Consider the following 13,778-nt stretch of genomic DNA (forward strand, 5'->3'; position numbering starts at 1 on the left):
TTAAGTAATGGTTTGTAAACATAAGATTATTTATTTTCAGCTGTTACAATCGTCCCTTTACTTATTGTTACAATTGTCCCCAAGACGCCATTTCAGCTTCATTTGTTAAAAACAATGCTAGTTAATTAGCAAAACTAATCTTTTTTTTTATTGAAATGTTAATTAAAGTGTCCACTTACATATTCGGTTACTAATTTTTATTTGTTTAAACAAAATTACTTTGTTACAATATAATATTCTAATACCAAAAAAAGTACTTACGTAGCGTGAAAATATCTTTTGTGATTTAACTCTATCAAAAGTACATAAAAATGGTTGCCAGCAGGGGTGCACATGTAGATTTATTAAATACACCTTGTGCGCCACCTAGGAACCAAATCTAGAACCCGACGCTAGAAATTTTTGCTGTTACAATCGTACCCTGCTACAATTGACCCCACTCTCCCCTACTAATAAAATACCTGATACAATAAATATTCTATATTTATATAATATGCCGTTTAATTTATCGAATCGTAGAATTTATATCGTCTAATTTAACCAATTGATACACGAAAGTAAACAACTGCAAACCGGTTTCAGTTGCGTAAAAACAATAAAGCTGTATAGAGTATCACGTGATAATCAAAACTTTACTTTAAAGTGCGTCTAATCATTTGGCTAGAGACTATATCTTACCGCTATTACGACGACAACTTTGTGATCTAGTAGCTACAAGTTTAAATCTGAACTTCAAACTTTAACCCATTGTAATAAAATTGTTCACACGTGTTAGACATTTTAAAAGTTTTGTTAGATAATTATACTTAAAGAAAGATATTGCCAAAAGAAGTTTCATCTAACTTTTTACTAAGTAACCACTTGTTGGAATTCTATGATATCGTCAGCTAAACAAAAAATTTTGTTTGTTAACCTATGAAAAAAGCTGTTTTTTTTCTTCTTACTTTTGACGAATAAAATTTGAATTTCGCATCCAAACATAAGCATTGTAAAGCCAATAATCGTAAAGCCACATCAGCACAAGAAAAATTTTCATTAGCCAAAATTACCAAAAAATTTTACGGACGAAACAAGTTTTAGCTGCAAATATTAGTTTATTTTTGACACAACCGCAAGTTCGAATAATCATCACACTTTTATTCAATCAATGTTATTCAGACCCTCGAAAAAAAGATAATGTCATAAACAAATTTTACCTATCTTTTGTATTAAAAATATTCAATATTGATGCCAAATGTTAAGCCCATTGTATTATATCATTAGACCACCATAACTTTGTGCTTGGTAAAACAAAAAATAAAAACCAAAGCAAGCTCTACCTAACCTTTGACAGAGAAAAAAATATGAATTTTACTTCCAAGCATTAGCTCATTATAGACAAAGTGCAAACAACAGACATTGCCAACGTTCGTTAGCCCATAAGCCAAAAAGATTTACAGGAAAAAAATGAGTCATTTCATTTTGCAATAGAAAGTTTAGCAATATCAGCTCACAGATGAAAATTTAAATCGTATGTTAGCCCAACTAAAATTTTCGTTAATTTGCCCACAACTTGTCAAATTAAATTTCAGATAATGCATTACTTAGAAATTATAACTTTAAACAGGGTGCGTAGCCAAATCTTTCAATAAAAAATAAGCACCTTTTAAGTACTTTATAAACACTCAAAAAATATTTTTAAGCACTATATACATTAACAAAATGCAAAATAATTTTCAATGGCTTTACATAATCATGATAAAATAACTAGTTCCTGACAAAGAACTCTTTTCTTAATTACTTTAGCCATTATAAAATGATCAAGAGTTTTTTCGGTTCGATATCAGAGGGTGGGAAATGAAGCCTGAAATTGAGAATATCTTTTGAATTGAGAAACGCAGCAGAGTTGCACATGCGAGTGCAATAACCTTAACGAACCCAGCTCAGTAGACGCACCTGCGGAATCCAAAGTATTTTATCAAAGGTGTAAAATGATTGGAGCTGTTAAGCGCTGCGGACCGAATGTAAGCGAAAATAGATAATGGTTGAATTAATAGTTAAAACATTGAATAGAACAGTGTGAAAAGCACGCTTTTGCATAATACGTGGGGGAAATCGACATGGCAAAAGAAAAAATTCTAATTTTCGAAAAAGGAAAATTAAGCACTTTTTTAAAAACACCCAATAAAAAAAGCACCTTTAAGGGATTTTAAAAAACGAAAATAAATACCTTTAAGCAATTTTTAAAAACTCTAATCACCATGTTAAATATTGAACGCTAAAATTAGTTCATTATAATAAATCATAAGCAAACTAATAATTTTTCACCCTACCGACCCTTCACCCCACCGACAAAGAATAGATTATGGCCAAAACGAATTTCGGATAACTTTTTTTCGGAAGTTTGAATCCTGCTCTAAACGTTAGCTCATCCTTACGCAACCAGCAAAAAATAGGCAATGGCCAAAAAAAAGGATTTTTGCTAACTCCTGACTTACATACCACAAATTTTTATGCTGCTTTCAAACACTTGCTCAGAGTAGGAAATCGTTTGCCTACAGAAAAAAAAAGAGATTTTTGTGTCTTAAATAAGCACTAATTATTCATATTCTTTCTACCCTTTGTCAGAAGAAAAGATAAATGAATAAAAATTTCTTATCTTTCCTTTGATGCTTTCGTTATATAGTTGAAAACACTACAATTTCTGAAGCATCATGAAATTCTTACCAGAACTAATGGTGTATCTCAAAATACAGATGAAATCTATGCCATGCCTCTTCACGAAGACCTTTAGAACCTGTCCTGTAAAGAATAAGATTTTAAATGAGATTATCAACATTTCGAAATGGATATTTAAATAGAAGTCAGTTATAGTAAAATTAAGAGTCACTACTAATTTATATAATGTCTAAGTATTTGTTATACAAGTTTTAGTTAATTTATGACAAAAGAGAAGTATTAAAATTTTCTCTTCAGTGGTTAACTCGAAGTAGGAAATCACTAGGCTAAAAAAAATATTTCTGTTAGCCTACCCTCCAAAACGGTAGTTCTACTGAATAAATTTTTAGCACACGTTAGTCCTAATAAATAGTGCTGACCCTTTAAACTAAATCAAGTTTTAAACACCGTTTGACATAGAAACCAATGAATTTTTTTTCACACACGTAGCCCATAGCAGAAAATTGTTGGTTCAAAATTTTCTTAAAATCACTTAAAAAATAAAAAAAAGAAGAGCTTATTGTGATATTGTTTTATAAAGAGCCTGTGAGTTAACTTTTGAACAAGAAAACAAATATTTAAATTGTCCAACCAAACGTAAGACCAGTAAGCATTTTCGTTACTTATACAACAAAAGAAGTTAGGGCTAAAGTAAATAAAAATTTTCCGAATTCTGATATCCCTATTTTACTTAAATTGAAAACGTCCCGTTATAGCTAAAATTTCTCATACGATATAAAAATTTGCGAAAATTTTTCCAATTCCTCTCTCCCTCTTTTACTTAAATTTTTAATATTCCTTGATAGTTAAAATTTCTCATGTTAAAAAAGAAATTGAGAAAATTTCATAATTCTACTATCCCTCTTGTACTTACATTGTCAACATTCCGTAAGAGTTACAATTTCTCATTTCATATAAAAATTTGCGAAATTTTTCATATTTCTTCTATCTCTTTTATATTTAAATTGTTCCATTTCCCGGCAAACCAGTTGAATCAGTACTGGAAGGAACAGAAGATCCTCTTTTTACAATTTTCTAATTGGAGACGATAGTGAGAAACCTTGTAAACACGGGAGGGCACTGGGTCCTGACGGACTCCCAAACGAAATTTTTAGGGAACTTTTTAATCTTAATAAATTTTGTCTTCTTCAGTCTTTTAACAAATGTATGGAATTATACAGTTTCCCAAAATGCCGCAAGATTGCCAGAGTCGCCAAAACTCGACTCTACACTGCCTGCCTCCTAAATCTCTCTTCTCCCGGTCTGGGGAAAAATTCTAGACAAATTAATCACCAAGCGTCTAACATATTTTTTACAAGATAGAAATTATCTGAATCAATACAAATTTGGTTTCCGGGATTGGAGAGTAACAGACGATGCAATCAAATCACTCGTGGAATTTGTAGAACAAGCCAAAGCTGAGGACAGACATAGTATCGGGGTATTTACGCAAATTGTTGGAGTATTTTAAAGAAAGAAATAAACTCAGACAACCTTGTAAAAATCATTTTCAACTTCTTGAGTGATAGAGAAGTTATTTTCATTTATGAAGATAGCAAATGTATTTTAAAACAACACCTCTCAGTGGGAGTGTCGCAGGGCTCAACACTAGGTCCCATTTTGAGGTTGATACTTGTTAAAACAGTTCTTAATTATTTTGACAACATCGATTTCACACAGTTTAAAGATCTTAAATATGACGATTGTCGTATAATCGTCTATGTCTATGTGGACGATCCACTACTTCTCTTGAGACACCCGATTTTATACAGGTTTGATCATTTGGAAGGCAATGGATTGAATTGGATGGCTCATTGGAGAGCCCCATTTCGCATCATATTTTTTATTGTTTTTATTATTAAATTTGTTTGTTATTAAATATGGTTTCTTTAATAAATGCACCCATTCACCACTGAATCATTCTGCAAAATGGTGCATACCGGTCGTGAATATTGCTATAAAAAAACTGGAACTGTACGACAAAAGGTAATTCGTACAAAGAGGAATTATGATATTGGTGTATAACTACTCCCGATCTTGTAAAAATAGGAAGTAATTGGAATATTACATTATTGGATTTGGTACATTATCTGGATTGCAAGGTAGGAGATTTTATCACTTATATTATTATATTGAAAATGGATAAGATTAATAAACTTATAGAAAAACAAAGTAGTGTAAGAAGCGGTATAACGAAATTAATTAAAAGAATAAATGTGGAAGAGCAAGCGGAAACTGATACACCACTTTCAGAATTGCTCGAACTTTTTAGAAACTAAAGAACAAATTCTTAAAAAACATGATTCGGATATAGAAGATCTAATTACTGATCCAGAAAAATTTAAAACTGAAATCAAAGTATCAGAAGAGTATGAGGGAAAAATTCTTTCTACTAAAATAAGGTTAAAAAGTAAAATTAAAGAAATGAACAAGGAAATAAATCATGTAGCTGAATTAAGTCATAATCCTTCTACTGAAACTGCAGAAAAACTTTTCGGCCCTTAAATTACCCAAATTAGAAATTCCCCGTTTTTCTAGTGATTCCAATTTCAAGGAATTCCTTAACTGCTTTAATAGCGCAATAGGTACAAATGATTCCCTTTCTAAAATTGAAAAATTTCAGTACATAAAATCCTTTTCCCCCCCCCCATAATGTTGTTGCTGGATTTGAATTAAATGATAAAAATTACGATTCTTGCATTGAACTATTAAAACAACGTTATGGTAAAACTGATTTCCTTATTAATTCATATATGACTAAATTACTTAATTTGGAGCTGGTTAGAAACTCATCTTATGTTAAAGGTTTGCGTAAACTATATGATGAAATCCAGGTAAACATACGAAATTTACGTGCTTTAAATGTTACCGAAGGATCGTATGGTCATTTGTTAAACCTATTGTTATTGAAATTATTACCCTAAAATTTAGTTTTAGAATTTCATCCGAAACGTGATAAAAATAAAAATTGTGAAGTTACGGAAATAATGACATTTTTAAGGAACCAGGTCGAATCTAGAGAAATTTGTTTATCTGTAATGAGTAGTCCCAAAAATTACGAAACTAAACGCACCCCTTTTCAAAATTATCAAAGCGGACAAACTTATCAAAAGAATTACTCTAAACCTAAAAACGTAGCCACAGCTTCAACTTTGTATACTCAGTCAAAAAATATTTGTATTTTTTGTGGTTTGATAAATTCGCATGATTCTGTTGATTGTAAAAAATTGGATGTTGAAACAAAAATTGGTAAACTTATGTCTGACGGACGATGTTGGGTTTGTTTCAAAAGAAACCATTACAGTAAATTATGTAGATCTGGAATTGTATGTAAAATATGTAATTCTAAATACCATCACGAATCAGTTTGTAGGAAAACTCTTAAACCACAAAATTATGTAAATAGAGCTAATGAAACAAAAACGAAAGATTCNACAAGTCGCGTTCGTATTGTTTACGATTGTAGTAGTAAGGCAAATGACAATAAGAAATCTTTGAATGATTCTCTTGAATCGGGAATTAATCTTTATCCAAATTTATTGGATATAATTCTTAAATTTCGAGAAAATCAAGTCGCATTTTGCGGAGATTTGGAAAAGGCCTATCATATGATAGAAATTGCGGAAGAGGATAGAAATTATCTAAAATTTTTATGGTTTTCGGATGAAACAGATAATTCAAAAAGAATACTTCAATTTAATCGCCTTCCTTTCGGATTAACTACGTCATCATTTGTTCTTGCTTGCGTATTAAAATTTCATATTAGGAAATTTAAGGTAGATCAACCGAATTGTTATGAAATGTTGAATTCTCTATACGTAGATGATTTGTATTATGGTGCTAAAACTATTCAGGATGCGTATCAATTATCTTCGTCGGCAATTGAAATATTACGCGCCGCCGGATTTAATTTAAGGAAATTAAAAACTAATTGTATGGAACTAAATGAACTTTGGCGTAAAAACGGATATGAGGGAAACACTGATTTTGCGCTAGGAGCAGGTTTCTTAGGATTAAAGTGGGATCCTATTGAAGATAAAATTAAATTAGAGGATTAAGGTAAGAAAAGGATTTAAGGTATTCCTCGGAATCAGGAAACACCAAAAGACAAGTGTTGAGAATAATTTCTAAAATAGTGAACTAAAAAAATGGTGGAATCAAATTAATGAACCTCAGGTAAAAAATATGTTCGCATCTAAAAATATTGTTTAGAAATTTATTGTAGAAAAAAGTCCATGGTGGGGAGGTTTCAGGGAACGACAGATACGTACTGTTAAAACTTGGTAAATCTTCTTATTAATTCTAAATTATCGGTATTTCTTGGTAATTCTAAATTATTGGTAAATCTTCTCTAACTCTTAAAGAATTAGACACTGTCGTTTTGGAAATTGAAGCCATGATAAATTCGAGGCCCACTACGCATCTATATAACGAACCCTCAGAACATTCTCCACTTACACCTTCTCATTTTTTAGTAGGTGAAAGATTGATGTCTTTACCTGTTGTTAAGTATAAACCTAATGACTTGATTGTAAATAGAGATTCAGTAACTAAAAGGTATAAATATCAACAACCACTTTTGGATCATTTCTGGAATCGGTGGAGGAAGGAATATTTACTTCATCTAAGATCTGCTTGCCTAGCTGCTTCATCTAGAGTGGCAAAGTTCTGACAGAGGCCGACAGACGTTTAAATTTTTCAAGAACCCTTCAATAAAACGCCTGCAGGCTGACGTTCAATTTTTAACTGGTCACTGGGTGTTTGGGGTACACCAGAACAAGTTATTTACCAAAACTCCTAACTGTAATTATTGCCAAATTGAACAGACCACCTCGTATTTGACTGCGCCCACTTCCAGACACTCCGTGGAGATCAATTTGTAGGTAAAAACCAACATCACGCAGAGTTGGCCAGCAGGACTAAAATCAAATCAATCATCAAAACAACGCTTGAAGAGGCAAATATAATCACCTAGCATCAGAACTTGCCTGCTACAAACAATTAATCTTGTCCACTTAGGTTTTACTAATTTCTCATTTTATACGGGTGTCACACTGTTTTTATCACGTTTTATCAACTTTTAGCCTGCTGAATTTTAATTGTCTATTCAGATTTTGCTTTGTGATTGTTTTAACTAGAGTTTTGTATTTTTTAAGCTGTTTTAATTTTGAACTTTAACCAATTTTCCTGCTCTGAGCATCCCTTCTTTTGATTTTAATTGTTTTTATTTTGGCCTTTTGGCTTCTCTTATTCTTAACTAACTCTCTAAATGACTAACTATTTTAGATTTTACAAGCCCTCTTGATTTCAACTTCTTCTAAATTTACTAGCCCTTTTGATTTTACAATTTACTTGATTTTATTGTTCTCTTAGATTCAACACCTTTTAACTCTTTTTTTTTCTCACTTTTAAAATCATCTTTTATGCTTGTTTGCCTTATACTGGTGTTTTATTCCCTTGCATGATTTTACTTTACTATGGTTTTAATTTTGTAGTTGCCGCCAACCCACTTTTAGTGGTTGTTTATTTTGATTTATTCGTGAATCATTCTGTAGCTTATTTGCTTGTATCATTGCCTATTTGTTGTAGTTTGTTTGTATCATTGCCAATCATGTTGTGAAACTTAATATTTCTTAAACTGTGAATTTAAAAAATTGCGCCGTACGCCCTATTTAGGGTAGGTCGGTCATTTATTTATTATATTTAAATTGTTGACATTCCATGATAATCAAAAATTCTAATTTCATATAACAATTTGCAAAAATTTTCCTAATTCCTCGATCCCTATTTTAATTTGTTAACATTCCTGATTCCTCCAATTTCTATTTTCATACGAAAATTGTGAACATTTTCATAATTCCAATATCCGTTTTTAATTCAAATTGTTAACATTTCGTGAGAGTTAAAACTTCTCATTTCATACAAAAATTTTCAAAATACTATCTCAATTTTATTTATTTTGTTAAAATTTCTCAAATGTTAGAAAAATTTGTGAAAATTTTCATTATTCCTCTAATCCTATTTTAACTTAAAATTTTAATATTCCACGATACTTAAAATTTTTCCTATGATATGACAGCAAAAATTAACATTCCGTGATTAAAATTTCTCATACAATATAAAAATTTGCTAAATTTTTCATAATTCTTTTATCCTTATTTTACTTAAAAAGAAGGTTTAGCTAAATTATGACCTAGAAGAATGACCTGAAGACTGTAGAAACTGTCTTGGGGCTTATTTGTAGCTTTAAACCAAATTTAAATATTATTTATATACGAGATGGGTTTGAAATATTCATTACATAAATAAGTCATGATATATTAGTAAATTTTATCTTAAAATAATTTCCATTTTTGTTATCAGACATCGTTCAGAAGCTTCCTCCCACTTTTCCCGAAAAAGTGACTAAATCCCAAATCCCTTTTCGACTTAAGGTATTTTCATTAGATTTGAACGGAACGAAAATTTATCGAAATACTAGAGTATGATTCTTACCATAGCTATCATGAATCACAAAATACTGTTCTCCATCATAAAGACTACTACCTGACCTATAAATACAAAGTAATAAATAAGATATGAACAAAATAGCAGTCTTTTAAAATAGTAATAAATTTACGACACATATGAATATGTTTCCACTGTTATTTATTTTTTCGAAATTTTTTTTTTTTACAAAACTGTTAGATGCGTCCAATTCTTCCCGCCACCTTTGTCAACCAAAGTTTGTTTTCTAAATGTAGGGATGAATCATATGTCGCCACCGGCCACAGCGAGACTAAAATGGCGATCAAACAAATACCAGACGTTTACCACCTGGAGCTACTCTTTCCGCCAAAATTGCGCAATGTGCTCCAAAATCGGTGATTTTGACTTCTTGTAATATGCAAGAAAGATGCTATTTTCACCGAAACTTTCATTCGAAGCGTTCTAGCTGTTGTTTCTAATGCCACTTGTCTATACCAGCAAACCTGTTGGGTGAATCTAAGCGAAATTTAAAGCAGAAGGTGCTTATGTGCGTTCCTTGATTTTCAGTGGTGCCATCTATGGCCAAAAGTGACTTTAGATACACACGTCACAGCCCGTTTAAAGGGTGGATCCTTTTATACACCAACAGATCATATTTTTTGACTTGAATCAGAGTTTCCCCTAGAAATATGATTCCTTATGGAAACATGGAGGATTTTGTGATCCGACAGATTTAACGTGCACCAGTCACCATTTACTTCACGGGGAGATTTCGGCCGGCGGGAATCGAACTCCCGACCACTTGGACATGGAATCAAAGCTCTGTCAAGCAAGCTACTACCCCGGACTCCCTTGCATTCTTTCCATTCGTGGACGTTACAAGATTACTAAAGATTTTAATGGCGAATGAAACTATTTTTTCCTTATCTTCTCCACTTGCAGCAATATAAAAAACAGAGATTTACAGTGATAAAAGCTTCTTTTGAAAATTAAAATCAATTATTTTATTAGAATGAAATTCTAAATTATTGCTTTTAACTGCAATTTTTTTTCTTTTTCGGATAGACTTCTCTATCAATCGTTTTTTTTTTTTCTAAAATTTTCGGCTTTCGTTTTAAGAATTAAGAAATTTTTTTCCATTTTCTCTTTTTCTACAATTTTTTTACATTTGTTTAAGTGTTTTGCTACACAAAGTATCAAAGATAGTTTCTAAAAATAGTGAATCACCAAAAATGTCCTCTGCAAAGACTTGGTGTAAAAATAACTGCCACCATTTTGGTATTCAACAACTCTAAAATTAAAATGTTCAGTTGTATATGATACACATAGGTGTCAGCAAAGTTATTTTCATGATACAACATACAGTAAGAATCATTAATGCAGGTTGCATATATATGTTGCCGTAAGAAACCGAAATCAAGAGAATGTCTACTTTCTCCGGTGAATGTCAACAATCACATAGTTGCTTTGGTGAATGTACGAAATATTTCTTATATACGGTTTGATATTTATTTATTCGTTTGTATTATTATGTCAATTTGATATTTTAATATCTTCTGAGAATATATTTGGAGAAACATTAGTGTCCCCAGTACCGGTTAAATGCATACTAGGTAATGGAACTTGACCTTTAAAAAAACATTGATGTAGGCACTTAACTATGTATTTCTGACACTTACTAAAGCGACTACATAATTTTCAACATTCACCGGTTGAAGTCAACAACTACAAATTTTTGTCATTCATAGTACACTAATTCTTCAAATTAAATTTGTTTGCAAATCAAACACATTACAGAGGAACATTAAGCAAACTAAGCCTAACCAAATAGCAACGAATGAAAATTAAATATACTATTTAATGGTATTGAAAGTTTAATGTAAATCTTAAAATTAACTGTTACACAACTCAAAGGAAATATGCTCACTCACAAAAAGTGTGTATAAATGCCCATAAGTCTTGAACTAAAGTATTCACTCTCATGTTTTTCCAACACCCAATTCAGATAGGTATTACGCCATAGTTTAATACAGACAAACTCATTCCTAATGGTTGTGTATCCTTTTATAACTGGCAATAATCCAAATCTGACGTTTGGCAGTTTTTAACCAAACCCACAGGACAAAGGAATAAAGCATTGGAACAAATTGACCTTCCTGGAAAACAATAATGCCGACGGCGAGTGGATTCTAGTCAAATACTGTTGATATTTTACACCAGTACTGTAGTGGGAACAGAATTTAAAGAGACCAACAATTTCTGAGATCCAAACTTGGGACGCAAGCACTCTATCCCCTAAGCCACGACTGCTCCCACTTAAGTATTGCTCTAATTTTCATACTTTATATTTATGCCATTTTTGTTTAAGAATTCGAAAAGATGTTTTGGAATAACAAACTAACTCTTGTANAAGATAGTTGAAAGTGCAAACTAACATCTGATATAAAAATTTTGATGGGCGGTTCACTCGCTTTTTTTAAAAAAATATTTTTCTTGTGAATTATTATGCGTTAAAAGTACTGGTAGTTTGATGATTTATAGTCCTTAATTGTAATTGTAACTAGAGTATAATATAATGAGAATGGTAGAAAAATATGTAAAATAAAGTAATCATTTATTAAATTATTTTTTTCTTCTTTATTTGAGCCCCTCCCCCCTCGAAAAAGAAAAGAAAGGAAAAAATTTGAGAATGAACAAAATTTCACCTTTTTTGTAAATAAATTTATCTAGAATCATATAGCTTTGAAAAATGAGAGTGATCAGAATCTAAAAAAAGATAGGGTAACCTGGGGTAATTCCTGATCAAAAAATGCAAACATCTATTTCGAGAAAAAACTATTCAAGATAGAATTTAAATATTAACTGGAAGTTTGAGGATTTATGAGATGAGTCCTATGCTACCTTCTTTTGTTTGAAAATCTAATTAGAATTTAAAAGATTTTAAATTTTTAGTGATCAGGAATTACCCCTTCTCTTGATCATTTTTGGGGTAATTCCTGATCACTTGTGGGATAATTACTGATCACCAGTTTTTATAGTAAAGGGGGTGTATAAAAATAATTATACAAATGTAAATAATTAAAAAAGACATCAAGATCATACAAATAAACCAAAAAGATATGTTTAGGCAGCTAATAAAACGATTTATTTAAAAGCAAGAATAAAGATTAACACTTTAAATTTCCCCAAAACCTTTGCATTGTGCCATACATTTTAGTCAAGCAGCCAACTCATTCTCATGTTCTGCAGGAATATAATAAAAGAGTTCCCATATGGGTAATTTCTGTTGGACTTTTTAACTTCATTAAGTGTAAGTGTAAAATTAAATTAGGTATGTCAACAGCTCTGATAGCAGCTCTCACACTGAAATTTTCAATCATTAAAAGAAATTCACTGATTTTGCTTTCTAAAAGCTTAGTATCCTTTTTAGGCTTATAATTTCTCACCATATTTATATTAAGTTAATTTATAAACTTAAAAATTATTCTAACAATGTACACATAAATTTAATATAGAAACAAGGTAAGACAAACCAGAACACATTTGTCTTGTATAGAGTTAAAAACAAATTTTGTGATTACAGTTAAAATATATTTTATAGTTGTTCCACTTAATAAATACGAACTGTTACTTAAGAGAAGACAATTAGCTGTTTAATAGCTATTTTTTTATACCATTTATAAGAAGAAATGACAATTATCAGGAATTACACCAGTGATCAAAAATTACCCCATCTGTAGGGGGCAACATTTGATATAGTTTCCTATAATCAATAATAGTGTTTACAGTAGATTTACAATTAGATGCAATTACAGTAGATACAATTAAACAAAAGTTTACACTATTTTTATATCAAAGAAAAAGAAAGTAACTCAAATATGCAGAAATGTGCACATTTTGAAACCCATCTTTGAAATGGGAAATACAGAAAGTAGTTTAAAAGATACTTATTTGGTTAGATTAAACAAAAAACTATTATTAAGTAAATGTAGTTATACTTTAGTAAAGTGTACAAGCAATCTTGTCCATGTCTCAAATTTAAAAATAAAAATAAAGATTTTAAATAAAACTTAGGTGATCATTATTTACCCCAGAAACAGAGTGATAGTGAATTACCCCGGGTCACCCTAAATAAAAGTTTCTCTAAAAGAGTAGAGGGCAATACGAAATAATAAAAAGCAGCTATTCAATTTTTTTAATTGAACTAACTTTGATCTTTATGGAAGGAGAAAATCAGAATTTATGATGTTCAATAATATCAGAGAGAAAATCATTGTACAGTCCGCAAAAAATAAAAGATATCACCCTGAATAACTTTCGTTTTAATGATCGGATTTTCACGAACTAAGTGTCAATCTTAATGGTTCCTGGGGGTGACCTCAAATATGCTAATTAATTAGTGCTAACTATTAATTAAGTTACGAAATCAGACACAAAAACGTACTTTCTCTGAATAAACATATATTTTTTTTTACATATTTGGAATCTAGACACTTGAATTAGGGGGGGTAGACAAAATTTTAAAACAATTGGGTCGTAAATTGGGTTGCAATAAAGGTTTATATATTTGGCGATAGTCCAGAAAACCGCCAAAAAAAGTCGCCTGCGCAAAT

Source organism: Parasteatoda tepidariorum, chromosome 6 (assembly GCF_043381705.1).
Source record: "Parasteatoda tepidariorum isolate YZ-2023 chromosome 6, CAS_Ptep_4.0, whole genome shotgun sequence".
In the NCBI taxonomy this organism is placed as follows: Eukaryota; Metazoa; Arthropoda; class Arachnida; order Araneae; family Theridiidae; genus Parasteatoda; species Parasteatoda tepidariorum.